Below are 27654 nucleotides of genomic sequence, written 5' to 3' on the forward strand. Positions count from 1 at the left end.
GGATAATAATACTGATATCACAGGGTTGCTACGGAGCTAACAAGACAATGCAAAATTCCAAGCACATAAGGTGTAAGCATACATGTCCATGAGTGGTATTTTGTTTCTGTTATTATTTATTTATTTATTTATTTATTTATTTATTTATTTATTTCTTAAGACAGTCTCCCTCTGTCTCCCAGGCTGGAGTGCAATGGCATGATCTCGGCTCACTGCAACCTCCACCTCCTGAGTTCAAGCAATTCTTTGCCTCAGCCTCCTGAGTAGCTGGGATTACAGGTGCCTGCCACTACACCTGGCTAATTTTTGTATTTTTAGTACAGATGGGGTTTCACCATCTTGGCCAGGCTGGTCGTGAACTCCTGACCTCACGATCCACCTCCTCAGCCTCCCAAAGTGCTGGAATTACAGGCGTGAGCCACTGCACCCGGCCTGTTTCTGTTATTTTTTGAATTTCTAGTAATTAAAAAACTCATTCCAATATTACTCTTTTCAAAATCCCTTCTTTCCCTGTCCAAGTCTTAATATTCTTCTCCCCCAACTCCTCTTTCACTTTCTTGTGCTCTAATCAAAGGTTTATTTTTTTAAGACCAAAATTCACACACTCATGTAAGATTCCTGTTTATTGTTACAGTGCTGAACACATATGCCTTCCCAGTAGACACTGACCGAGCCTCTGAAGAACACGTTTTTCCCTTCTTGTGTCCCAGGCTTGCTGAAGGGCGTGGCATTTAAATGTCTGCATTTACTTGAATCGCACATTATTGAATCTGATAAAACTGAAAGATTTTCAGGAGAAGACAATGTCTAACTCTTGACAGACAAACTTGTACATCTACTTGCAACTACCCACACCTGGGAGCTTGTTAAGAGCACCAAACCTTGGGTTCCATCCCAAAACTACTGGATCAAAATCTGCATATTTAACAAGATCTCCAGGTAATTCAAGTGAATATTAAAGCTTGAGAAGCACTGATTATGCTCAGTGTTCTGCATCTCCAGACCAGGGAAGAAATATGTTCTAGTTCCCCTGGTACAGCCACTGCCTGTCTCAATGTCACAAGGGTAGGAGACAGAAAGAAGGGATGGGCAGTGTGGGGAAAAGATTAAGAGCAACTTGGAGACCTGGTTTTGGGTCTCAGATAGGTGTGGAATTGAGCTCAATTTCTGTTACTTATTAGTTTTGAATATTGGGCCTGTGAGCTTAACATTCCTGTTCTGTATAGTGGGGATAGTCATAGCATCTAACTCAATGTGGTGCCATGAGGGTTCAATAATACGACACATACATCAGAATCTTGAAGAATCCTGTGTGAATAATATACCTTCCAGGGCCTGACTTTAGAACTTCCAATCAGAATCTTTGAGATGGTCCAGAAACGCACGTTTTTAATGAGTTCTCCTCCATGTAAAGTTCACATCAGTGCTGAAGAGATTCTGCAGCCATAAAGGTGGATGTTTCCACGAGTGTTTGGGACACCAACTCATCCTCATTAGACATTAGATCCATGCTGGGAATCCTCAGGTCAGCAATTTGAACCAGCCCCAGATCCACCGAAGCTGCAGTCGGAAGAACAAGACACAGAGAAGGAGTGGCAAGAACAAGAAAGCTTCCGAGAGTGCAAGCGTTTTTTTTCTTTATCGGATTCGACGCTCTAGAGAAAATTAAACAGGTAAATCAGTCACAGGTGGACTCATTCTTCACTAATTGCATCCTGACTCAAAGTCCTTTCCCCTGAAATGTCTTTCCATTTGCTACTTGCCTCCTGCCTTCAAGTTTTTGTCTTTATTGTTGATTTTCAGAATTCAAATATAATTTGTTTAGCTTAAAAACAAAACAAAACAAAAACCCCTTGTTCTTCTCTGAGGTTTCTGGATTAATGGTTTGATTCTTTTTGGAAAATTCGCAGCTATTCCTTCTTTGAATAATTTTTCCCCTCCATCTTTTTTGCCGTCTTCTTTTGGATTTCCAATTACATGCGTATTAGACTGAAATCACCCCACTGGATATGAAAAGTATGTTCTGTGTCTTCATTCTCTTTTCTCTCTGTGGTTCAGTTTTGGTAAATTTTACTTCAACTACTTTAAATTCATTTTAATCATTATTTTAAACATTTAGTAATTTATATTTTATTTAGACAAACCATATTCAAACAACTGAAAATCAAAGATAAAGATAAAAACTTGAAGTCAGGTGACGGTGATGCAAATTTAATATCTCATCTGGATGTGGCTGCTAATATCAAAAGAACCACCTTTAGCCTCTTCACTCTTGTTACTTCATCAGCAGGATTTCTAGCTCTCTCTAGTAATAATTTATATTGTAGCTGAGCTATAGTATACATATTACATATACATATGTGTATGCCTAAAGTCATTACACTATTAGATAACAAAAATAAAATCAGAAACCATACAAAATAACCCCAAAGTCCACATAATTTTGAATTTTCAGGATTGCACTTTCTATCAAATAAAGTACATATGTGTATGTAATATGTGTATGCAATATGTATACTATTACATATGTGTATGCAATATGTATGCTATTGCACATGTACATATTACATATACATGTGCAATAGTATATGTATTACATATATTGTAATACAATATAATTGTAATACTATTGCATACATATTACATACATTATATATCTTTCTATCTATATGTTTACCTATATCTATCTCTCTATTAAGAAAATCGGTTTTAGGTTCCTGTGATTTATCCGCATTACTTCACTTAAATTCCGCAATACACATTTCCAGTTTTACTGATGAAACTAAAATATAGACCAATTCTGACTTGCCTAAAGTCATTACACTATTAGATAACAAAAATAAAATCAGAACCCATATAAAATAACCCCAAAGCCCACATAATTTTGAATTTTCAGGATTGCACTTTCTATCGAATAAAGTACACTCATTCTTCAGAATCATAGATTGTGAATCTAACAATCTTGCTGAGAATGGATACTCTGACTTCCAGAGACTTGATGACGTTGTTTCCTCTCTTCTCCCGTAATTTTACGTGTGATAAGTGGATGTTGGCAGCTTCTCCAAATAAGGCATGAATCAAGAATGTACTCTCAACGTGAAATAGCAAGCCAAAGATTGATTATATCTACTTAAGTCTATGATAAAAATGGACACCAGCTTGCCAAATTATTTCAGCTGCCAAGAACCCCAACCACCAAAGTATCAGGACAGATGGATTTCACCAAAGCCTTGATATAATCTGAGGAAAAGAAACTCAGGGAAAATGTGCTAATCCATCATTTAAGGGGCAAAGGTATCCTCCTGTACTGGTGTTTGTTGGTAAATGTTGAAACCAATTATGTGTTAATAATCATGTTTTAGTTTCTCTTTTTAGTTTCATTTTCTATGTACCACACTGAATAACACTCAGATGAAGTTAGATTATAATTTCTTTTCAGCTCAAGAAAAGTAAGCAAATGTATAGCCAGGGCTATTTTAACTGGGAAAAAAAACCTACTACTGACAGTGTCTTACAAGAAAGATGTTTAATTTTTTATGTTATAAAAAATGTGGAGGCACATGTTTTATGTATGTCAGCAGTCAAATGGTGACAGGACCTTGGATAAACATCTGGGTTCTCTAGGATCCCACCTAATGTTTGCAAGAAGATTGTAAGTATATTCTCCTATAGCAGCATCTAAAGAAGAGACGATGGAGCTAATTCTCATATCAGTATTTTCTTAAGTGAATAATCTTAACCCAAAACACTGCTAGATAAATTCATTTTGCTCCTCATTGGCTGGATTGGGTCATATGGTCACCTATAGCTACAGAGAGGATGAGAGAGTGAGTACCTGAAACAGTGATTGGAATAAAACTAACCATGATCTACTGCTAGAGAGGTGGCACTTAGACAGAGTGATGATGCCTAAACTTCAGAAGTAGAGTTATCTGGCTCCTCTAAGACCTAGACTAACTGTAGGTCATTGACAAGCCAAACATCTGATTAAGAATCACATTGGAAGACTTCTCATCATTTTTGTCTTTGTAAATAAAGGACCCCTATCTAACTTTACATTCCTTTACTTCCTTGAACTTAAAAGCCTATAAAAACAAACAAACAAAAAATAAGCAAAAGTATGGTATTAGTTTGTTTCCACACTGGTAATAAAGACATACCAGAGACTGGGTAATTTATGCAGGAAAGAGTTTAATGGACTCACAGTTCTACATGGCTGGGGAGGCCTCACAATCATGGTGGAAGGCAAGGAGGAGCAAGTCACATCTTACACGGATGGCAGCAGGCAAAGAGAGAGCTTGTGCAGGGAAACTCCCCCTTAAAAAACTGTTAGGTCTCATGAGACTTATTCACTATCACAAGAACAGTACGGGAAAACCCTGCCCCCATGATTCAATTACCTCCCAGCAGGTCTCCGCAACAACACATAAGAATTGTGGAAGATAAAATTTAAGATGAGATTTGGGTGGGGACACAGTCAAACCATATCATTTCTTCCCTGGCCCTCCAAATTTCATGTCTTCACATTTCAAAACCAATTATGCCTTCCCAACAGTCCCCCAAAGTCTTAACTCATTTCAGCATTAACTCAAAAGTCCACAGTCCAATGTCTCATCTGAGACAAGGTAAGTACCTTCTGCATATGATCCTATAAAATTGAAAGCAAGTTAGTTACTCACTAGATACAATGGGGGTACAGGCAATGGGTAAATACAGCCATTCTGAATGGGAAAGATTGGCTAAAACAAAGGGGCTACAGGCCCCATACAAGTCTGAAATCCAGCGGGGAAGGCAAATCTTAAAGCTCCAAAATGTTCTCCTTTGACTTCACGTCTCACAACCAGGTCACGCTGATACAAAATGTGGGTTCCCATAGACTTGGGCAGCTCCACCCCTGTGGCTTTGCAGGGTACAGCCTCCCTCCCAGCTGCTTTCACAGGCTGGTGTTGAGTGTCTGTGGATTTTCAAGGTACACAGTGCAAGCTGTTGGTGGATCTAACATTCTGGGGTCTGAAGGACGGTGGCCCTCTTATCACAGCCCACTAGGCAGTGCCCCAGTAGGGACTCTGTGTGGGAGCTCCAACCCCATGTTTTCCTTCTTCACTGCCCTAGCAGAGATTCTCCATAAGGGCCCCACCCCTGCAGCAAACTTCTGCCTGGGCATCCAGGCATTTCCATACATCCTCTGAAATCTAGACAGAGGTTCCCAAACCCCATTTCTTGACTTCTGTGCACTTGCAGGCTCAACACCATGTGGAAGCTACCAAGGCTTGGGTCTTGCATCATCTGAAGCCATGGTCTTAGCTCTATATTGGCCCCTTTCAGCCATGGCTAGAGGGTCTGGGATGCAGGGCACCAAGTCCCTAGGCTGCACATAGCACGGGGACCCTGGGCCCGGCCCATGAAACCATTTTTAGCTCATAGGCCTCCAGGCCTGTGATGGGAGGGGCTGCCTTGAAGACCTCTGACATGCCCTGAAAACACTGTCACCATTGTCTTGGGGATTAACATTTGGCTCCTCATTACTTATGCAAATTTCTGGAGCCAGCTTGCATTTATTCTCAGAAAATAGGTTTTTCTTTTCTATCAGATCATCAGGCGGCAAATTTTTTCAAACTTTTATGCTCTGCTTCCCTTATCAAACTGAATCCCTTTAACACACCCAAGTCATATCTTGAATGCTTTGCTGCTTTGAAATTTCTTCTGCTAGATACCCTAAATCATCTGTCTCAAGTTCAAAGTTCCACAAATCTCTAGGGCAGGGACAAAGTGCTGCCAGTCTCTTTGCTAAAACATAACAAGAGTCACTTTTACTCTAGTTCCCAACAAGATCCTCATTTCCATCTGAGACCACCTCAGACTGGACTTTATTGTCCATCTCATTATCAGCATTTTGGGAAAAGCCATTCAACAAGTCTCTAGGAAGTCCAAACTTTCCCATATTTTCCTGTATTCTTCTGAGCCCTCCAAACTGTTTTAACTCCTGTCTGTTACCCATTTCCAAAGTCACTTCCACATTTTCAGGTATCTTTACAGCAGCACCCCACTCTACCAATACCAATTTACTGTATTAGTCCCTTTTCACATTGCTAATAAGGACGTACCCATGACTGGGTAATTTATACAAGAAAGAGGAGTAATGGACTTACAGCTCCACACGGCTGCATGGCTGGAGAGGCCTCACAATCATGGTGGAAGGCAAGGAGGAGCAAGTCATGTCCTCCATGGATGGCAGCAGGCAAAAAGAGAGCTTGTGCAGGGAAACTCCCCCTTATAAAACCATCAGATCTCATGAGATTTCTTCACTATCACAAGAACAGCACAGGAAAGATCCACCCCCATGATTCAATTACCTCCCACTGGATCCCTCCCACAACACATGGGAATTGTGGGAGCTACAATTCAAGATGAGATTTGGGTGGGGACACAGCAAAACCATATCAAGTATCCAGCCTAGTGTTCCTCCCTCCTTTACCCTACCACATTCTTGAGCATGTAAACAAGCTATATTTATTCGGGCTACAGAGAAATGTTTCTGATTGGAACAAAGGAGTGGTACAGAAAAAACAAGCTGTGTGCTTCACACATTTGCCAGTTAGGTTTACTTACAATATACAAAAATGTGTTAAATTTTAACATTAGTGTTTTTCAATGTAGTTCCCTCATTAACAGCATAACCATTAGCTGGGTCCACACTAGAAATGTGAATCTTTGGGCTCTACCCCAGATCTACAGAATCAAAAGTGCCATGGAACCCACCAATTAGCATTTCACCAAGCTCTCCAGGTGATTCTGATATATGCTGAAGTTTAAGAGCCAATGCTTTAGAGTGTGAGTTTGCACATTTTCTTTAAAAAACCAGGTAGATTGAGGAAAGCAGTTTGGTGATCCCCTCAAAGAGCTGAAAGCAGAACTACCATTTGACCTAGCAATCCCATTACTGGATGTATATCCAGAGGAATATAAATCATTCTGTTAAAAAGATACATACACATATATGTTCATTACAGCACTATTCACAATAGCAAAGACATGGAATCAACTTAAATGCCCATCAGTGATTGGATAAAGAAAATGTGGTACATATACACCATGGAATACTATGCAGCCATAACAAAAAATGAAATTTTTTTTGCAGGAACATGGATGGAGCTGGAGGCTATTATCCTTAGCAAACTAACACAGGAACAGAAAACCAAATATCATATGTTTTCACTTATAAGTGGGAGCCAAGTGATAAGAACTGATGAACACAAAGAAGGAAACAACATACACCAGGGTCGACTTGAGGGTGGAGGTTGGGAGGAGGGAGAGGGGCAGAAAAGATAACTATTGGGAACTGTGCTTAATACCTGAGTGATGAAATAATCTGTACGACACCCCCCGACACAAGTTTACCTGTGTAAAAAACCTTCACATGTATCCCTGAACCTAAAATAAAAGTTAAAAAAAAAAAAAAGGAAGGACCAGTAAATATTTCTGGCTTCAGGAGCAATGTGTCTCTGTTGCAACAACTTAATTCTGCCTTTGCAGTGCAGAGTGGACATAGGCAGTGCATACAGAACATGGCTGTGTCTCAATAAAACATTTGCAAAGAGCAGGTATTTATAAGAGCAGGTAGCCAGTCTTGATTGGGCCTACGGGCTCCTGTTTTCTGATCTCTGATTTAGAGGGAAGCTTCTATCAGAAAGGTTGCATCATCATAGAATGGTTACTTGATTGTCTTTCCAATAGACTATGGGTTCCTTGAGGGAAAGGATTATATTTACTTTTGTTTATTTGTTTCTACAGCATCAGTGATAAGCATGGTTCAGAGCTGACACATAATAAACTCTTATTTCACAAGACGCTGAGGAGAGGAGATAAACTTAGAATATTATAAAAGCAAAATGAGGTACCAGAAGTAGTCTGTAGCTTCTTTAAAATTTTGCCTAAAGTAAGACCTCAATTGAAAAGCGGATTGCAATGTTTTCTGCATCGTCCTTAACATTTCTACTCTTCGATCTGCAATAGCAAGAATTGAGTGAAATATGAAAAGATAATGTGCGAAACCAATTTGAATATTCTTCTTCAGATTTTTCAAGGGAGATCATGGTGTTGCTCCCTGTTTACAATTCTCTCTCTGAAGGTTTTTCAGACCATGAAATTGGAGTTCTGTTCCTTTCACAATGGAGGTATTCAAAGGAAAGACACAACCTTTGGTCTCTGGCCATAGTGTAAAATTAGGATTAAGAAACCATTGAGTTCATTTGGTTGAAAAATTGAGGAAGACACAGTCTGTAGTCTTCAAATCAATAGTTATTTGGGAAATAAAAGCACAAAATTGTTGCCGAGAAACCATCTCTTCACCGTAGACCACATTTAACTGAGATGCCAGAAAGGGCCATAATTGGGAGAGAGAATCTTATGAGGCTACATTAATTTAATATGACTGACACCCAAGTCATAACTCGACCTTTACTCCATTACTGGATAGGAATGTTTTCCACTCTATACCACACTTAGTATATTTAAAGAGGAAGGATAGCTCTCACCATCTCCTAGTCATTGTATAAGAAAAAGTTTTGTGAAATATTTCATTTTGCACTTCCCTCCAGGTCTGTTTTCAGACATAGTGAGGAGCCTGGAGTTTTCCAGAGGTTTTCCAAGCTGCTGAGGAATGACACCAAGCAGCAAACCCACAGAGGGAAGAGGGAGAGTCAATTGAGTTCCCAGGAAGGTATGAGAACATGCCATGGGGATATGAAACCAAACATAGCTATACAATTGGAAGCAAAATTCAATTTAAAAAATGAAGAAAGTGATACAGTTTGGCTTTGCATCCCCACACAAATCTCATGGGAGGTGATTGGACCATGGGGGCAGGTTCCTCCATGCTGTTCTCATAATAGTGAGTTCTCACGAGAGCCCGCTGTTTGATAAGTGTCTGGCATTTCTCCTGCTTTCTCTCTCTCTCTCTTCTCTCCTGATGCATGTAAGACATGCCTTGCTCTCCCTTCACCTTCCATCATGAATGTAAGTTTCCTGAGGCCTCCCCAGCTAGGCGGAACTGTGAGTCAATTAAACGTCCTTTCTTTATAAATTACCCAGTCTCAGGTAGTTCTTTACAGCAATGTGAAAAAGGACTAATACAGAAGGTAAGATTAATATCATTACTATCAGGCTGAACTAACTAAGCAGAAACCTGAAGAGGTCCTTTGCTTTAATAACTTTTAGTAACTGACTTTTCTATGAAGTAATCAAATCTTGACAGCAATATAAACTTACAACTAAATAAAGTGCATTAAAAACAAAAGTAACAATTTTTATTACTTATTTTTAAATAAAATTTCAAGACTTTTTACTAACTTTTCTTAACGTCTGTGATATCAAGGTTGTTTCTATTTGGTCTGCATCTATTGTGTATGAAGGGTGGTGATCTTATACAATGCTGGGCTGCTGCGCATCTCTTCCCAACTCAGTGCTCAGCACTGTCATGGTAGTTGTCTGAAATTGGCCAGCGTGAAAGTATTTACACCAAAGAAAATGGCAAACTGTAAACCAGAGGTTTTTCTCACTGGAGAGCCAATTATTAAACACTTGTCAGCATACCCCAGCTGAAGTGTCATTCAGACCTACAGTACAGGCAAACAATTTTGATTTTGAAGCTCTCATTTAAAAGCAGACATGAATATAAGGTTTCCCTTTGATTAGAAATGTATTTTCTGCCTTTTAAGCAAAATGTCCACTTGAGAGGCAAGCTAAAACAGAATTTCTGGCAGTGCATACTGAGAAAATTCCCCTAGTGGATTTGCCCTAGAAGCCTCATGTGGATTTTTAGAATGCAAAATCCTTTTATTTTACATTTTTTGTCTTTTTGAATCAACACTTCACTGCTCTCTTTTCTCCACCCTCTGTATCCTCCATCCTGCCTCTCATTTGTAATAGATGCATCAGTCAGGAGGCATGAAGCTGGTCTGTCTGGGGAAATAAATGCATGGGCAGGCTTTCAAGTAGCTATACAATTTCTCTCTATTCTGTCACCTCTGCAATTCTATTCATCATGTTAAGAATGTCCACATCAAGCAAAACCATGCTCCCAAATCACACAAATGGTTGTGGAATCAAGCAGCATCACATTGCTCCTACAGGCAGTTTATGGTTGACACATCTCTCCAATGAGGGTTAAAGAAAGACATTCACTTTGATGGATTTTGAAAAGTATATTAAGCCTTGGAAACTTGTGAAGGAAGTTCCAATCAACTCTGCCAGCAACCAGAGGAAGCCACTGCCACCTCTCAGTTGGAGAAACAGAAGGAAGATGCAATGTTATTAGAGCCAGGAGCAGGGCCAGCCTTAAGAAGTTGGAATGGAAGTGAGCCTCTTTCAGAGAGCTGGAGCCAGGTAGGAGATGCTGGGAGCATTTTGACAAAGACGTCCCATAAGGCAGACAGGGTGGAAGATGAAGGTCCTAGCTTTTCCCTATCTCCTCCCTAATAATCTCTGGATTACCTGGGAAATTCAATCTGGAATTGGGCACCACCCCATACAATGCACAGTAATGCCAGAAAAAAGAGGCAAAGGATATGAAGATCACCCAACCGAGATAGCATCCACTAAACATGTTGGCAGGTCACAAAGGTGAAGACCTAGGGGAAGTTCCTCTGAGCTGCTTTTCCACACCAAAGGCAGCAAGTCACTTGTGTTATCCTGCAAACTCCTTCCTAACTGCCTCCTAGGAGAGTGGAACCTGGTGTAAATGTCTTAGAAGCACCTCCAAAGAAGATGCCTGCTGTGTCCTGTTGCAACTTGTTCCTTCCCAGCAGATGCCTTTATCACCCACGAAACGTCGTTCTACATTCTTCCTTATTCCAAAGTGCTGACGTTTTGCAAGGTGGTGACAATACTATGCAATTTCTCCATCTCCCTTGTAGTCAGGAGAGGCTGTAGAACATAGCCACTGTAAGTGGAAACCAATGATATGCCTCTCTGGAAACATTCCAGTGTCTCTGGGGATAAAGAGGAACAGATTCAGTTTCCATGAATTTTTTACCTTCCTTTCCTTTTCCTTCTTTTTTTCTGTCTTCTTTTGTCCCCATCAGAAACAAGACCTTAATGCCTACAGGTACAGCAGCTATTTGTAACCCAGGGTCCATGAGCTAAAATAGATGGTGAAGAAAAAAACGGAAAGAGCTTTGTCTTATCACATGTATAACATAAGTAAGGCAAACCAAATATTTACTTGAACCATTTTGGTTGTATTTCTATTTTTTGCAGCCAAATATGATTTCAAATATTAAATCACCTAAAAACAAAACATGATAACTGATGCCGTAATGATATAGGGGTAGAAAAATAAAAGATTTGAACTCAAAACATCTGAATTCAAACTCTGGCTCTATCAGTTACAAGCCATGTGATCTTAGATATGTGGCTGAATGTCTCTGTGCCTTGGTTTTCCCATTTATAAAATGATGGTGATGATAATTCCTGCTGGGTCTGGTTCCTTTTCAATATTCTACAGCCTCAGAGCCTACGCACATGCTGTTCCCTCTGCCTGGAATGCTGTTCTTTTGCTCCATTGACTCCTACTTATCTGTGAGATCTTAGATCAAATATACTTTTCTTTCAGTGAGTTGTATTTGTTGTCCTCTCAAACTCAATCAGATTTCAACCTCTTAGACTTTCTCTGCACTGTAGCTTTTCCTTCTTTTAAAAAATACTTTTATTGGCTGGGCACTGTGGCTTACACCTGTAATTCTAGCAATTTGGGAGGTCGAGATGGGCGGATCACTTGAAGTCAGGAGTTCAAGACCAGCCTGGCCAACACGGTGAAACCCCATCTCTACTAAAAATACAAAAATTAGCTGGGCGTGGTGGTGTGTGCTTGTAATGCCAACTATTTGGGAGGCTGAGACAGGAGAATCGCTTGAACCCAGGAAGCGGAGTTTGCAGTGAGCCGAGATCATGCTACTGCACTCCAGCCTGGGTGACAGAGAGAGATTCCATCTCAAAAAAAAAAAAAAAATATATATATATATAGTATAAAACAAGTATATATATATACTTTTATTTTAAGTTCGGGGGTACATGTGCAGGTTTGTTATGTAGGTAAACTTTTGTTGCATAGGTAAACTTTTGTCATGGGGGTTTGTTCTACAGATTATTTTATCATCCAGGTATGAAGCATAGTACCCATTAGTTATTTTTCCTGATCCTCTCCCTCCTCCCTCTGATATGCCCTAGTATGTGTTGTTCCCCTCTATGTGTCCATGTGTTCTGATCATTTAGTTTCCACTTATAAGTGAGAACATGCAGTGTTTGGTTATCTGTTCCTATGTTATTTTGCCGTGGATAATGGCCTCCAGCTCCATCCATGTCCCTGTAAACAACATGTTCTCATTCATTTTAATGGCTGCATAGTATTCCATGATATATATGTACCACATTTTCTTTAATCAGTCTATCACTGATGAACATTTAGATTGATACCGTGTCTTTGCTATGTAAATAGTGTTGCAATGAACATATGCATGCATGTGTCTTTATAATAGAATATTTATATTCCTTTCGGTACATCCCCAGTAATGGGATTGCTGGGTCGAGTGGTATTTCTGTCTTGAGGTCTTTGACGAATCGCCACACTGTCTTCCACAATGGTTGAACTAATTCACACTCCCATCAACAGTGTAAAAGTGTTCTCTTTTCTTCACAACCACACCAGGGTCTGTTATTTTTTGACTCTTCAATAGTAGCCATTCTGACTGGTGTGAGATGGTATCTCATTGCGGTTTTGATGCACGTTTCTCTAGTAATCAGTGATGTTGAGCTTCAGTGGCATATTTGTTTATAAGATTATGCCATGAATTTCTGTCTCCTCCATGATACTGAAAACTCCATGAGGACAAGAACCCTCTATAAGTCACTTAGAAATACACCCTCAGCATCTCCTAGTGCTTGGACACGCAGCAGATACTCACTGTCTAACAAATGGACGGATAAGTAAGTTCTGAATTTCAAATACATATGTGTCTATGTAAGTGGGGAAAATAAGAACATTTATATTGTTGAATTGCTTAGGCTAATGTTTTTCCAGAAGTTCCTGGCAGAGTATTTATCAAATTCTTCACATTTATTACTGTGCAGTTGTATAGTATATTATTATCTAGCCATGCAAATAAAAACGAACTCTTTGTGACTCAACACTAATGTGCTTCCAATTGTAATGACTGCTGTTCTCACAGATTCTTGTTTCTGTGGTCAAAGAAATGGAGTGGGATGATATGGAGATTGTGACCCAAAGACTGCTGGTCTCCGTAATCATGGCATAGAGAAAAAGAGGAGCAGGGATTTATCACAGAGATGTATTTTATGTAGTAAGTTATTTTTCACATATATATTTTTCTCTCTTCTTGTGATAAAAGGGTGGTTATTTTTTACACTTACTCACATGAAGGGTCAACTTGATTGAATTGAAGGAAGCAAGGTTCATCCTTTCTGGGTGTGTCTGTGAGGGTGTGGCCAGAGGAGATTAACATTTGAGTCAGTGGACTGGGAGAGGCGGACCCACCCTCAATCTGGGTGGGCACCATCCAAATGACTGCCAGCAAAGCTAGAAAAAGCAGGTGGCAGAAGGTGGAAGGAGCTGACTTGCGGAGACTTCCTGCCTTCATCTATCTCCCGTGCTGGATGCTTCCTGCCCTGAACATCAGACTCCAGATTCTTCAGCTTTTGCACTCTTGGACTTACAACAGTGACTTGCCAGGGGCCCCCGGTCCTTGGGCCACAGGCTGAAGGCTGCACTGTCGGCTTCCTTATTTTTATTTATTTATTTATTTATTTATTATTTTGAGATGGAGTTTCACTCTTTTGCCCAGGCTGGAGTAACACTACATAATGACATCTATTTGTGGCATTTATATCTTTTGTTACAAGGCAGCTTATTACTTTAAATTATGGTTAAATAAAGACTTTCCACTCTGGTTTTCAACCATGTTACACATGGAGACATAGGAATAGATGACGGGAATTTTATTTACTCTTTTGCTTCTTCAAAATTTAAAAACTCTCCCTTAATTATGCTGGAAGCCTTCTAGCATGGCTTCTTAAAGATGGAAGCAGAGACTGGATCCTTGTTCACCCAACCCACTCTCTCTCCTTCCTGGTTATGTTTTATTTCCAGCCTCCTTGTAGCTTGCTGTGGTCATGGGACTGGTTCGCAGCCAGTGGCAGGGGCGCAGACATGTGGCACTGCCTTCCTCACCTGGCCTGGGTGACGCTCCCATAGGTGATCCTGTAGGTTCTGTCCTCTTCCATCAGCTCCGTGCCCAGCAGCACCGCAAGCTTAGAAGCCACATGTTAGAGAAGGAGGAGCCAAAGATGGGAGAGCCTGGCCCCCAAACACCCCCCGGAGGAGAGCCACTCACTGATTGGGTGTATTAGTCAGGGCTCTCTAGAGGGACGGAACTAACAGAATCTATGTATACATGAAAGGGAGTTTATGAAGGAGGATTGACTCACACAGTCACAAGGTGAAGTCCCACAATAGGCCATCTGCAAGCTGAGGAGCAAGGAAGCCAGCAGTAGCTCAGTTGGAGTCCCGACACCTTAAAAATAGGGAAGCCGGGTGGGCGCGGCAGCTTATGCCTATAATCCTAGCACTTTGGGAGGCCAAGGCGGACGGATCACCTGAGGTCAGGAGTTCGAGACCAGCCTGGCCAACATGGAGAAACCCCGTCTCTACTAAAAATACAAAATTTAGCCAGGTGTGGTGGTGGGTGCCTATAATCCCAGCTACTCAGGAGTCTGAGGCAGGAAAATTGCTTGAACCCAGGGCGCGGAGGTTGCAGTGAGGTGAGATCGCACCACTTTACTCCGGCCTGGGTGAAAGAACAAAACTCTGTCTCAAATAAGTAAGTAAATAAATATAGGGAAGCCGACAGTGCAGCCTTCAGCCGGTGGCTGAAGGACGAGGGGCTCCAGGCAAGTTGCCATTGTAAGTCCAAGAGTCCAAAAGCTGAAGAATGTGGAGTCTGATGTTCAGGGCAGGAAGCATCCAGCACGGGAGAAAGATGAAGGCAGGAAGGCTCAGCAAGTCAGCTCCTTCCACCTTCTGCCACCTGCTTTTTCTAGACACGCTGGCAGTCAGTTGGATGGTGCCCACCCAGATTGAGGGTGGGTCTGCCTCTCCCAGTCCACTGACTCAAATGTTAATCTCCTCTGGCAACACCCTCACAGACACACCCAGAAAGGATGAACTTTGCATCCTTCAATTCAATCAAGTTGATACTTCATATTAACCATCAAACCAGGGCATTTCCTTTGAAAATTATAAGTGGGAAATGAACTTTTATTCTGTTTAAACTGTTACACACTTTGGGTTTTCTTTGTTACAGCATTTAACTTTATCTTAACTAACATAAAGACAAAAAATGGAAGCGATGGGATCCAAGCCTGATTTCTAATCACTAAGCAGTGTTTTAGTTTAGTTACTGATTTTGAAATTTTGTGGCTAGCATATTAATTGTTTATTACATTTTCATACCACCAATTCTAAGAAGTAAATAACCATTGAAAGCATTGACCACTCCATGTCTAAATAGATGCCTTGGTTAACGAAAAAAATTTCTATAGTCATTACTTACTAATGTTGCCAATAGAGAAAATAGGCAGTCCAGTGTGGCTGACCAGATTTTATCTTATGATGGACAATTTTATTTGTGCTCGGTTCAATATACCTAAAACCAACCTGAAGGCATAGTATATACTTACACATTAATCCAATAAAAGTGATTTTGCACAAGCAATTTTCCATGAGTTTCCAGACAATAATCTAATTACTTATGAGTTTTTATCTCTGAAAGTAAGGATGACTTTTCCTCCCTGACTCTTCGGGGTCCTTTCTGAACTCTTTCAGTTGACCTGATTTAAATCTTAAAAAGTCAAGCAATCAATATTATCCGATAAGATGAAAATCAGTAAAATAAAAATATATATAGGATTGGCAAGTTAGAATTATGTTAGGAGAAAATATCCCATTTCTGCTAAATAACTGGGGAGACCCGGTCCCTAGCCCCTAACTCTTTATTGTGAACCAAGGACAGTTCCTCCCCTCCCATCTCTCAATATGTCCAGAGACAATCACTCCACAAAAACTTCAGACTCTTTTCCATGACATTGCTGAAGGAATATTTATGTCTTTTAAAATCTGCTTTGCACTGAGGAAAAAAAATAACCTTTCACTTCTTGGGAGAAAAATAAGCTCTTTGGGAAAATTATTTTTGTGCATTCTGGTAACTTAAAAATCACACAATTTACACATTTAGAAGGGAGAGCTTTATACCTGACAAGGGGGATTACAACCTGTAGGAGGGAAGCACAGCCTCTGGCCAAAAACCAAAAGCAAGCACTTTGAAGAGGAGTGGTTGAACAGAAATTGAAGCTGAATGCATTGGCCAAGGATACATATGCAACAGGTTAAGGAAGAACTGTGGATTTGTGAAGGCGATCCTGATGCATGCATACTGAACAAACGTGCACGTTACCCGTAAGCCATGTTCACTTTGGGATGGAGACTTAACATTTAAATGTATTACAATTAGACTTTATATGTCAAAAGATGAAGCAAGAACATGAAGACACTCAGTATGCAGCCTCTGTAAACCAGCCAGAACCAGTCCACGGTCCATGGTCTTCTTATCAGGAGAGAGTTACTGAAATCAGTCTCTTGTTCAGTGAAAGCTGTCGGCTTATGGAAGAGGAGGGCCAGTTAGTCAATGTCTGGTCGTAGATGAGCTTAAAATTGTTTTAATATTGCTTATCTCAAAGCCAGCACTTGTTTAGCTGCTAAAAATAAGAAAATTCTTGTGGCAGTTAGAATATAGTTTACTCTTTACGTAGACTCACCCGTTGCCTGGCATGGCCTTAGGTCTTATTTATAATTTGGTATCTTATTGCTACAAAGAGTCTGTTCTGCCAGTCTTATGACCTCTATTTTAACAGTAATACTGGTCCGTTGTTGTGTCTAATTTGCAAAAGCAAGGGGATGAGACAAGCCCTGTCCAATCTCCCACTCCATCGTGGCTGGGAACTCAGTTTTTTTAAAGATTCTCTGGAGTCCCCTTAACCAAGACAGAGTCCATTCAGTGGGCTGTGAGGCTTAAGATTTTGTCTGTAGTTCACAATTCAAAAGTCTATTTTCTGCATGGCGTATTTGAGAGGAAAACAAAACCGCACCAAAATTGTTCCCCTAAAAGCTGAAGATCCCCTCTGTATACCCCCAATCAATGAGAAAGTCTATTGTTTTCTCCTTTTTTAAAATATCAATAAAAGCAGATCACATGAGTCATTTTCATGTTCAGTCAGGTTTTGAGGGTGATAATGTATTCACAGAACAGTGAAATGTCCTCAGACTGTTTTCACATACATGACTAAAATAATGTTTTGGCATATTAACCAATTTCTTTTCTCTTCTTTTTTTTTCTTTTCTTTTCTCTCCCCTATAAATCGTAGACTCCAGTTTCTGTTCTTTTTCCAGGAGTTTATGGGGAAGGAAACAGAAGCACTTACAAGTCTTTCTGGTTATGGAAAAGAGGCCTGCAGTTCAGGAGCTGGTAATCCGTACAGCCAATGCTTGAAGGTACTGGGTCCTGGGGTGAGTCCTAGCAGAGAAAGTTCACTAGCTCAGTCTGCAATCGTGTTTTGACGTAAATGCCATTATCATCCCCACTTTACATAAGATGAAAGCAAAGCACAGCAAGGCAAAGTTACACATTCACATTTGCACAGCCAGGGAGTAGCAAAGCCAGGAGCTGAATACAGGCAGGTTGGTTCCTGTGATGGTGAATATTGAGTATCAACTTGATTGGATTGAAGGAGGCAAAGTATTGTTCTTGGTGTGTCTGTGAGGGTGTTGCCAAAGGAGATTAACGTTTGAGTCCGTGGACTGGGAGAGGCAGACCCGCCCTTAATCTGAGTGGGCACCATGTAATCACCTGCCAGCTTGGCTAGAATAAAGCAGGCAGGAGAAGATGGAAGAGCAGACTTGCTGAGTCTTCTGGCCTTCATCTTTCTCCTGTGCTGGATGCTTCCTGCCCTTGAACATCAGATTCTGAGTTCTTCAGCTTTTTGACCTTTGGACTTACACCAGTGGTTTACCAGGGGCTCTCGGGCCTTTGCCCGAGACTGAGGGCTGCATTGTCGGCTTCCCTGTTTTTGAGATTTTGGGACTGGGGCTGATCCATCACTGGCTTCGTTGCTTCTTAACTTGCAGATGGCCTATCGTGGGACTTTAACTTGTGATAGTGTGAGTCAATTCTTCTTAATAAAATCCCTTTCATATATACATCTATCCTATTAGTTCTGTCCCTCTAGAGAACCCTGAAAAACACAGTCCTAAGTCTAAATTTTTAGCCCCTGCTCTGCACAACTTCAAGATAACCTGGGCTCTCCTGTCTAATACTGTGCCCAAATTCAAGCAGATGAAGTAAGCACAATCCACCATTGCAGGTGCTTAGATTCAAGCAATTTCTCTGCAATTAGCTAGAGTATAATATTGCCTGTTACCCAATAATTAGGGTGCACAAGAACAAGGATCCTGATTAAAGCTGTTTTGCTTCCAATAAAGACAGGACCTAATTGCAGACCTCGCAAGATCCACTTGTTTTAAGCGGGTGATGTGTTTGTATTAATTTTGCCTGCCCCTTCTCCAATTTAATCTGGTGTCCAAGCAGTTACCACTATGAACAAAAATGTGTTCTGGCCAAAATGTGACTCTATTCTAACTGCTTTAATGCCTCAATGGTTCAGTTAAATAAGCCACGTCCACCCTTACTAGGATCACAATTAAATAACATAAACATTCAACAATGTTCATACATAACTTGTGAAAATGCACAAAATAATAGGTTTAGATTCTGTGAAGCTCAATCACACTTTCATAGTGGTATCTTCAAGAAACAGTTGAGTTATTTTATTAGCATGTTTTTAAGTTCATTGACATCGAAATTATTTTAAAGGAGATTCTTAATACTCTTTTATTCTCCTATTTATTTATGTTTTCCATCACATCTTCCCACTGCATCAGTAACACGGAAGCCTTCTGACAAGGCCACTTAATTATCAGCTGCACTGAGTGGAAACACTCCTTTATCAGCGCCTGCTTCCTTTGTGTGGCCTGAGAGGTCCCTGAAAAGTCTGCTGCGCCTGCCTTCGTTACTATTCAGACACAATTCTTAAGACACACGGGGTTTATGTCCCTTTGAAGGTTTGCTTGTCATTGTGGCTGGCTTATCACTGCCTTAAAGGGCTCTTCCTCAGCCCACAAATCCTCCATAGAGATGATGCTTGAGACTCTAAAGATAGTCAAATAAGGCACTTTATGTGAGTGCATATGAGTCATCCTCATCAATGCTCCTGAGAAACATGAACACCGAACATCGAGAGGTGCTGCTTATTCATTCTATGAACGATTACTGGGCCCACTCCTTATCTGTAACTTCCAGAACAGTAGCACCGAGCAGGAAGGCCAGCCATGTCCCATGTAGAAATTATACTCCTGAGCTTACAATGGATGCCTTTGGGTTTTCTGGGTTTTTTTGCCTATGTTTTTTTAACTTGGTAATTAGAAGAGAACAGAGTAGAAAAATTAGACTATGTATGTTCTTTTTTTTTTTTTCCTTTATCTATGCTGAAGTAGAGAATTACTGAGAGGTGAAATTTAAATTACCAAGAGTGATTAAAAAAAAAAAAAAGCTTAACATGGGATTTCATGGGATGGCTTATTTTTTTCTCCTTCTTGGCTTTACCCAGTGTTTTCAGTAACAAACACTCATAGTTTCCACGGCTTATAAAAATGAAAGAATATCTTGTTTGTAGCATCTCTCGCTGCTGTCTCTTCGTGTCATCTACTGCGTGTTGGGTTTCAGATTCATGATTATAATGTCATTGTCACAGATGCTACAGAAGGTGCTAAGAATCACATCCTAATGCTGTATTCTTAGGAGAATGCATGCGATTAGCCATAAAGGGGAAAGAAAACAGATTTTTATTTGATCCAGGCAGGCAGTCATTCCTGGAAACCCCCTGTACTCTGTTGGGTCACATGGACATCAGGAACTGCAAAGAAAGCTGGTAAATGTAGAAGTTACAATTATCCATGACCAGTTGGAACCCTGGGACTGGGTACATGGATGCCCTGAATGAAACCAGGCATAGTTCTGCAAGGAAGGAACCGCTGAGGAACAGGAGGAAAATCTGCAGTGTTGGTCATGACCCTAGTGTTTACCTTATCCAGTGTTCCTTTTTTTTTTTTTTTTTTTTTTTGAGATGGAGTTTTCCTCTTGTTGCCCAGGCTGGAGTGCAATGGTGTGATCTCGGCTCACCGCAACCTCTGCCTCCTGGTTTCGAGTGATTTTCCTGCCTCAGCCTCCCCAGTAGCTGGGATTACAGGCATGTGCCAGCACACCAGGCTAATTTTGTATTTTTAGTAGAAACAGGGTTTCTCCATGTTGGTCAGGCTGGTCTCGAACTCCCGACCTCAGGTGATCTGCCCGCCTCGGCCTCCCAAACTGCTGGGATTACAGGCGTGAGCCACCACACCCGGCCTACCTTATCCAGAGTTCTGACTCTACTCTGGGGCTCTGGCCCCTACATTCTGCCCCAACCATTAAGGGACCCTGAAATTAAACCATAAGGACTTTAAAATTCCGATTCCATGGCCTCAGCTTTTGAGATTCAACACAAATGCCACAAAATCAAAGTTCCACTTACTTGGGCAGGTAGACAATCGAATGTCAACCACAAAGCTGTATTATGCTGAGCATTTTGTCTGATACTTCCAGAAAAACAAAAAACTCTTCAGTGAATGTACAGCGCTTAGACAAGCCTTCTCCCTCCCACAAGGCATTCTTCCTAGGATAAGCACAAGACTTACCTTGTAAGATATGAGAACATTCTCAATAATCAGTGAGAAGAAATTCTTTCTCTGTCCCAGGCATTCTTGCCAAAAAATGTGTTGCTTTACAGGGGCTGCAGGAGAAAAAAAAAAAACAGGAAATATTAGCTCAAAATAGACATTGTGGGTTATGTCTGTGTGTCGGGACTGGCCATCTCAGTTCAGGCAGCCTCAGCCTCATGCTGAGGTCCTAGGTCTATTGTAAACAGAGAGGTCACTTCTTAAGATTCCTAAAATGACACAACTAACAATCCCTTTAGGCTAAGCATCACTCTTTCTGGTCTTCCTTTTCAGAAGTAGCTATAGCTCTTCTGAAGGACGGATCATTAAAAGAACCCTAATATAATTCTGAGAAATCTGTTTAAAGATGTTTTATTCCTCATGGAAGAAATGTACCAAATGAGCCCTGGACACAGCAGAAGAATCAGAAAAGTCACATATTTTTCTGGGTTTGGATTTAAAAGTTCACAAAAGAACCATACTCAAAATTGCTCAGTAAACCAGCTGAGCCCAGGACTGTTGGTTGCTTTCATTTCAATTGATACCATTGATGTGATCCACCTTACTCTTGCAAGAGTGGCCATAAAAAAACAATAAAAAAATAGTAGATGTTGGCATGGATGTTGTGAAAGGGAACACTTCTACACTGCTGGTGGGAATGCAAACTTATCCAACCATTATGGAAAAGAGTGTGGAGATTCCTTAAAGAACTAAAAGTAGAGCTGGGCGCGGTGGCTCACGCCTGTAATCCCAGCACTTTGAGGGGCCGAGGCGGGCGGATCACGAGGTCAGGAGATTGAGACCATCTTGGCTAACACGGTGAAATCCCGTCTCTACTAAAAATACAAAAAATTAGCCAGGCGTGGTGGCGGGCGCCTGTAGTCCCAGCTACTTGGGAGGCTGAGTCAGGAGAATCGCTTGAACCCGGGAGGCGGAGGTTGCAGTGAGCGGAGTTCGTGCCACTGCCCTCCATCCTGGGTGACAGAGAGAGACTCTGTCTCAAAAAAAAAAAAAAAAAAAGGGACTAAAAGTAGAACTACCATTTGATAAAGCAATCCCACTACTGGATATGGATATCTACCCAGAGGAAAAGAAGTCATTACATGAAAAAGATACATGTGAAGCACAATTCACAATTGCAAAAATGTAAAACGAACCGAAATGCCTATCAATCAATGAGGGGATAAATAAATATAAATATACACACACATACATAAATATATGTGTGTGTATATATATATATACACACTATGGAATACTACTCAGCCATAAAAAGGAATGAATTAATGGCATTTGCAGCAACCTGGATGGGATTGGAGGCTATTATTCTAAGTGAAGTAACTCAGGAATGGAAAACCAAACATCCTATGTTCTCATTCATAAGTGGGAGCTAAGCTATGAGGATGCAAAGGAGTAAGAATGACATAAGGACTTTGGGGACTTAGGGTGAAAGGGTTGGAAGGGGGTGAGGGATAAAAGACCGCAAACTGGGTGCAGTGTATACTACTTGGGTGATGGGTGCACCAAAATCTCACAAATTACCACTAAATAAATTACTCATGTCACCGAACACCACCTGTTCACCAAAAACCTATGGAAATAAAAAAATTAAAAAAATAAAAATTAAAATTAAAAGTTCACAGAAGAACCAAACTCAGAAATGCTCAGTAAACCAGCTGAGCAGGGATAGAAGCAGATGACTGTTGGTTGTTTCCATTTCAGTTGATGTCATTGATGTGTCTAGACAACATGCCCTTTCTAAGGTGGGAGATGCGTATCTTCGAACATTGGCACTACGGGTAGTGTAGAGAGATGCTCCCACCAGGAGAATCCTGGGGAACCGAGAGCAATGAAGGAAACCAACTATTGACATCTCCCATCTCATGCCTTAGCTTCCCACAGGGAAAAATTCAAGTGGACAAGAATATAAGCAGAATCCTAGACTCCAGTAATGTTATGATGTTATTCTCTCTCTCTAGCTAGCCATGCATGTAGTTGAGTTAGTATTAACTAAAGAGGTGTGTGGTGTGATTCTACTGCTCTGAGAAAAAGAATTAGTCAAGAAACAGGCAAGTGTAGTTTCAAAAGCCAAGAACCCTGACCAGAATGTCTTAGAATACTTTTTTTTTTTTTTATTCTGGGAAGAAAAAAATAAAAGTCAGGAATGAATGCTTTTCTGGGTCAAATAAAAACCTTGTTTTTTTTGTTTTGTTTTGTTTTGTTTTTTGTTTTTTGATGGAGTTTTGCTCTTGTTGCTCAGGCTGGAGTGCAGTGGCGTGATCTAGGCTCACTGCAACCTCCACCTCCTGGGTTCAAGCAATTCTTTTGCCTCAGCCCCCCAAGTACCTGGGATTACAGGCATGCGCCACCACGCCCAGTTAATTTATTTTATTTTATTTTATTTTATTTTATTTTATTTTATTTTATTATTTTAGTAGAGATGGGGTTTCACCATGTTGGTCAGGCTGGTCTCAAACTTCTGACCTCAAGTAATTCACCCACCTCGGCCTCCCAAAGTGCTGGGATTATAGGCATGAGCCATTGCACCTGGCCATGGCCAAAAACCTTGTATTTTTATTTTTTAGCTACTCACATGTCTTCTGAAAAGGATACGGCTATTGGGATGGTGATTTTGTTTTTTTGTTCTTCCCAGGAAAAAGTATTCTTAGCTAGAAGAGGACACAGAATAAAGGGTGTTTTGTGTGTTCAGGGGTACAGGGAGGGTGAATTTGGCCAAGCAGCTTGTTTGGAGAAGGCACTCTTAATAAGTAGAAGAAAGGTCTAAGTGGACTTTAGAGGCCTGTTTTTTTCTATCAATGTTGGGTTTGGATTTCTTGCGAATTTAAGCTTATGAATGAACTTGACTTTATCAAAGTGAGGACCAAGCCCATTTTGTCCATGCCTCTCATCAAAGAGGGCCTCACACTTACAATTCTGTTTATAAGGGTATTTTTTTCCAAATGAAATTACACACACAATTTTTTTTTTCACTAGAAAACATCAAACTAATATCTTATGACTAGACTCAAGGAGTTGACAGTATTTGTATACCTACAATTACGTTGCAGAAAGTAAATCATATTGTATTATATTTCAATGTGTGTGTTGAAATTTAACTAATCTCATTCTTACCCTGAGTAGCCATGGAAAATTAGAAAGAATGTAAAACAAAGCAACAACAATTACACTGGGAACCTTACCACAGGAAAACCATGTCTTACAGAATCTATAGAAATATTTATACTTGGTTGGCTTAGCCTCTCTTCATCCCTGAGTTTCTGTTTGACTATATCATATTATTGCCCTGAATCTGTTGTCATAGTATCTAGGAGCAAAAGATTCCAATTCCCCGGTAGAGACATACTTCACTATGGCACTAGCTTAATTTTCATCAATGCCCTTTATCACTCCTTCTGGGTCAATTGTAACATTCTTTAAACTATACCCCAAAATCCATTGAGCTCAATGTTTAGTCTTGCTGATGGATATTAGTATGCAGAGAGTCTCACACATTGTCATACTGATGACTAGATAATCCTTCCATAATATTGTGTTTGCCCTGCATAGCATTAAACTCCTTTTCCATTGAGTGATTTAATAATACAATGTGGATTTTGCTTATTGTTGACAATTAGAATTCTGACAATATTAGCTTTGCATTGCAACATATCAGCAACTGGCTAAGTCTGACTTATAGACAGATCATTTGGGGCACATGAGTTTGCAATTCTTGTTGACAACATAAAGATACAATGTAATGTAAATTGGATAATCAAAATTGGATATCATACTTCTTAAAGGGCTTGTGGCTCATTGGTATCCCACAGTAATATGATTGAAAAGTGTTAGTCTAGTTCAAGATGGCTGAAAGATTATTCTCTCTCTACAGATTCTAAACATATGCTGTAGCATTTTTTTCTTATGCAGACTGACACCTATTCACAGAGTGAGCATCTGTTGATTGGTGCCTGTTGCTTTTGCATTCAAGATATTCTCAAATCATTCCCTGACTCTTGAGTGTTATCAGTATTGTTATTATGTATTGAATTATATTTTTGCAGAAACTCTTCTGAGGGCTTTATATAGATTATCTCATTTGATCCTCAGAATTGCCTCATAAGATAGATACTTTTCTAATCCCCATTTTATACCTGAAGAAACTGAATCTTAGAAAGATGATAGGACTTGCTTAAGGCCTCTTATCCAGTAAGAATATGAATCAGGATTTATTCTAGGTAGGAAATGAAACCACCTGTATCAATATGATGTAACCACTTTTTTTAGAAATTTCTTGTCCCAGAAAATAAGACCATATAACCAATAAATGACTATTGAATATGTCAGAATATTTTGTAAATCAATTTACCCAGGACATTAGTTTGCTCACCTGAGTAAACAGTTATTTTATCAGTCAATAGTTTACTAATGAATACTCTTATCTGGCTGTGTCCACCAGTCCTAAACTATTATGTCAAAAATGATACAAAATTCAACCAGTTCTGACTTCAAAAGCCCCATCTTAGAGAAACTGAACCCAGGCACCCACATGATATAAATATTCTATTTTGCCTGCCCCCTTTTGAAACATCGCTAAGATTCTCTCAAGGCCTCCTTGATACAGTAAGTTTAAGTGTAATCCATTCATCTTTGGTTGATCAATATAATAGGAATATATTAGGTTTGTGGCAAAAACCGCGGTTGCTTTTGCACCAACCTAGTAATATTTTCTGGTGGTCTTACTGGGCAAGTAGACTCTGAACACAAGGCAGACAGCTATCATTGTGACACAGAACTGATCGTTGCAGTATATAGTGTCCTGGTGCCATAAACAGACTGTAACTCCGAGAACAGGACTTCAACTTTTAATTGTTGAGCTTGCCATTTCTCTACCGTTTCTCTTGCCATTTGCCTACTTCTGTCACTAATGTCCTTTCAGATAAATTTGTGTGTTTGTAGCCACTACATTCATGTTAATCTCCTATAGGAGTAATATGGATCTAATATGCTGTGCCACACCTGGCAGGCTTCCTCTGGTTTAGCAATCCCTGAGGCCAGGTGAGATGGTTAGCCAGACTCTGCAGTTCAGAATGAGAAAGTCCACTTGGCTAACACACCCACAGCCATGATATGCAATTTGTTCTCTAACAGTAATAAAGCTGATAATTTGACCTTTAATTGCCATATCTCATGTCTCCATTTGTTTAGGACCCAATGGAGAAGATGGGTGAGATTTAGGAGGGACCGTCTCAGAAACCCCAACAGTGGTGGCTGCCAGAATATGGTGGCCCGACTTCTCCATTAGGGCCTCTGTGCTTCGTTCCCCTGTGTGTCCCCTGTAGACCTCACAAGTTGTAGGAACTTAATCAGGATTTGTTATTGTTAATGAGAGTGGTAAAGTCCTACAGAGAGAGTCCCAGAAGATAGACCTGCTAAATGCACACAGAAAAAAACCTGAGAAATCGGCCTGAGCTGAGACTCTCTTGTGTCTGTAAGGGGATCCTGGGTATGGCTTGACTTGAGGATCTTGTGGGCAATGAAGACAGAACATTGCCTAAATAAATAAATCGGCTAAATTAGTTCCTGGTTCAAACAGAGACAGCGGGACCTAAAGGAGCATCGCAGCAGAGGCAGCCGGGCACCTCCCCAGTGCCTTCAGAATCCATCCCAATAGGATCCGAGGTAGAAGCACCCTGCTGCGCTCCGTAACCATTCTTTTCAGCATGAATCCACCTCCTTCCTTCTCAAAAGCTAATTTCTGAACAGGAAAGAATATCCAACTTAGAAAAGCTTTTCAATATCCTGCATGTCTCTCTTTTTTTCTTGTTTCCTTGTCCTGCCTCAATTCTGGGTGAGTGACGTGCTAATGGATAAGCATTTGCCTTTCTTCTATCTTCTCACTGAGGAAATGCTCTGGCTTGAGGAAAGGTTACTGGCTTGCCTTGCTCTCTCGCTCTCTCTCTCTCTTTTTCTTCTTTGCTTTCTTTCATCTCTTCATCAAAGAACTGCCATACTCCACTGATTGATGGGGTAAAGTGCTATGGTGGTTAAATGGCTCAAATGCTTTTGGTTCTGTAACACCAAAATGCCCAGGATGGCAGAGGAGGAACAGCTTCTTTTGATTCTTCAAACCAGAAAGATAAACGTGCATTCACACAAACACACTCACACACATGCAAACACACACACAGACATATATGCACCTATGCAAGTACACAGACATACACATATTAACACATATATATACACACACATACACATATACACAGGCACGCACACCTATGCACACACCTAAACATATACACAGACACAGAAACACACACACACAAACACACACACAGAAACGCACACACATATACACGCCTACAAATATCTACACACACATACACACACATACAAACATATTCACACAGAAACACATACACATACATACACACATACGTGCATTGAAATACACGCATATATGCATGTGCACACGTTTATGCAGACACATACATGGCAAGTGCTGGCAACAAAGGTGGAGGAGTTGGGCCATGACGTAAAGAGGAAAAACACACAAGGTTTTGATTTCTTCATCACAGGAGTGACTGTTCGGGTTATACTGTGACGGTTTCACAACACCTTTGTCCTAATAAAAATCATCAGTGATCTCCAGGTCCTGTTGCTCAACATGTGAGGAGAGAAAAAGTCCAGGTTTATCTTCCTTTGCTTCTTAGGCCTGCAGC

General features: G+C 40.4%; 1 long non-coding RNA gene across 2 annotated transcripts in view; it reads right to left on the minus strand.

The window, feature by feature from the left end:
* LOC129136694 (uncharacterized) overlaps positions 1–27654 on the minus strand; it is an 85991-nt gene that overhangs the window by 5239 nt on the left and 53098 nt on the right. The window contains exons 3-4 of one of the 2 annotated variants that reach the window (XR_008538594.2): positions 20912–21006; positions 10754–10988 (exon numbers count right to left, since the gene is read on the minus strand). This is a non-coding gene — a long non-coding RNA (uncharacterized LOC129136694). Of the gene's footprint in view, positions 1–9858; positions 10989–20911; positions 21007–27654 lie in introns of those variants that run through there. The other variant, XR_008538593.2, reaches the window with a different exon arrangement.

The sequence above is a fragment of the Pan troglodytes genome, chromosome 10, assembly GCF_028858775.2.
Source record: "Pan troglodytes isolate AG18354 chromosome 10, NHGRI_mPanTro3-v2.0_pri, whole genome shotgun sequence".
NCBI lineage: Eukaryota > Metazoa > Chordata > Mammalia > Primates > Hominidae > Pan > Pan troglodytes.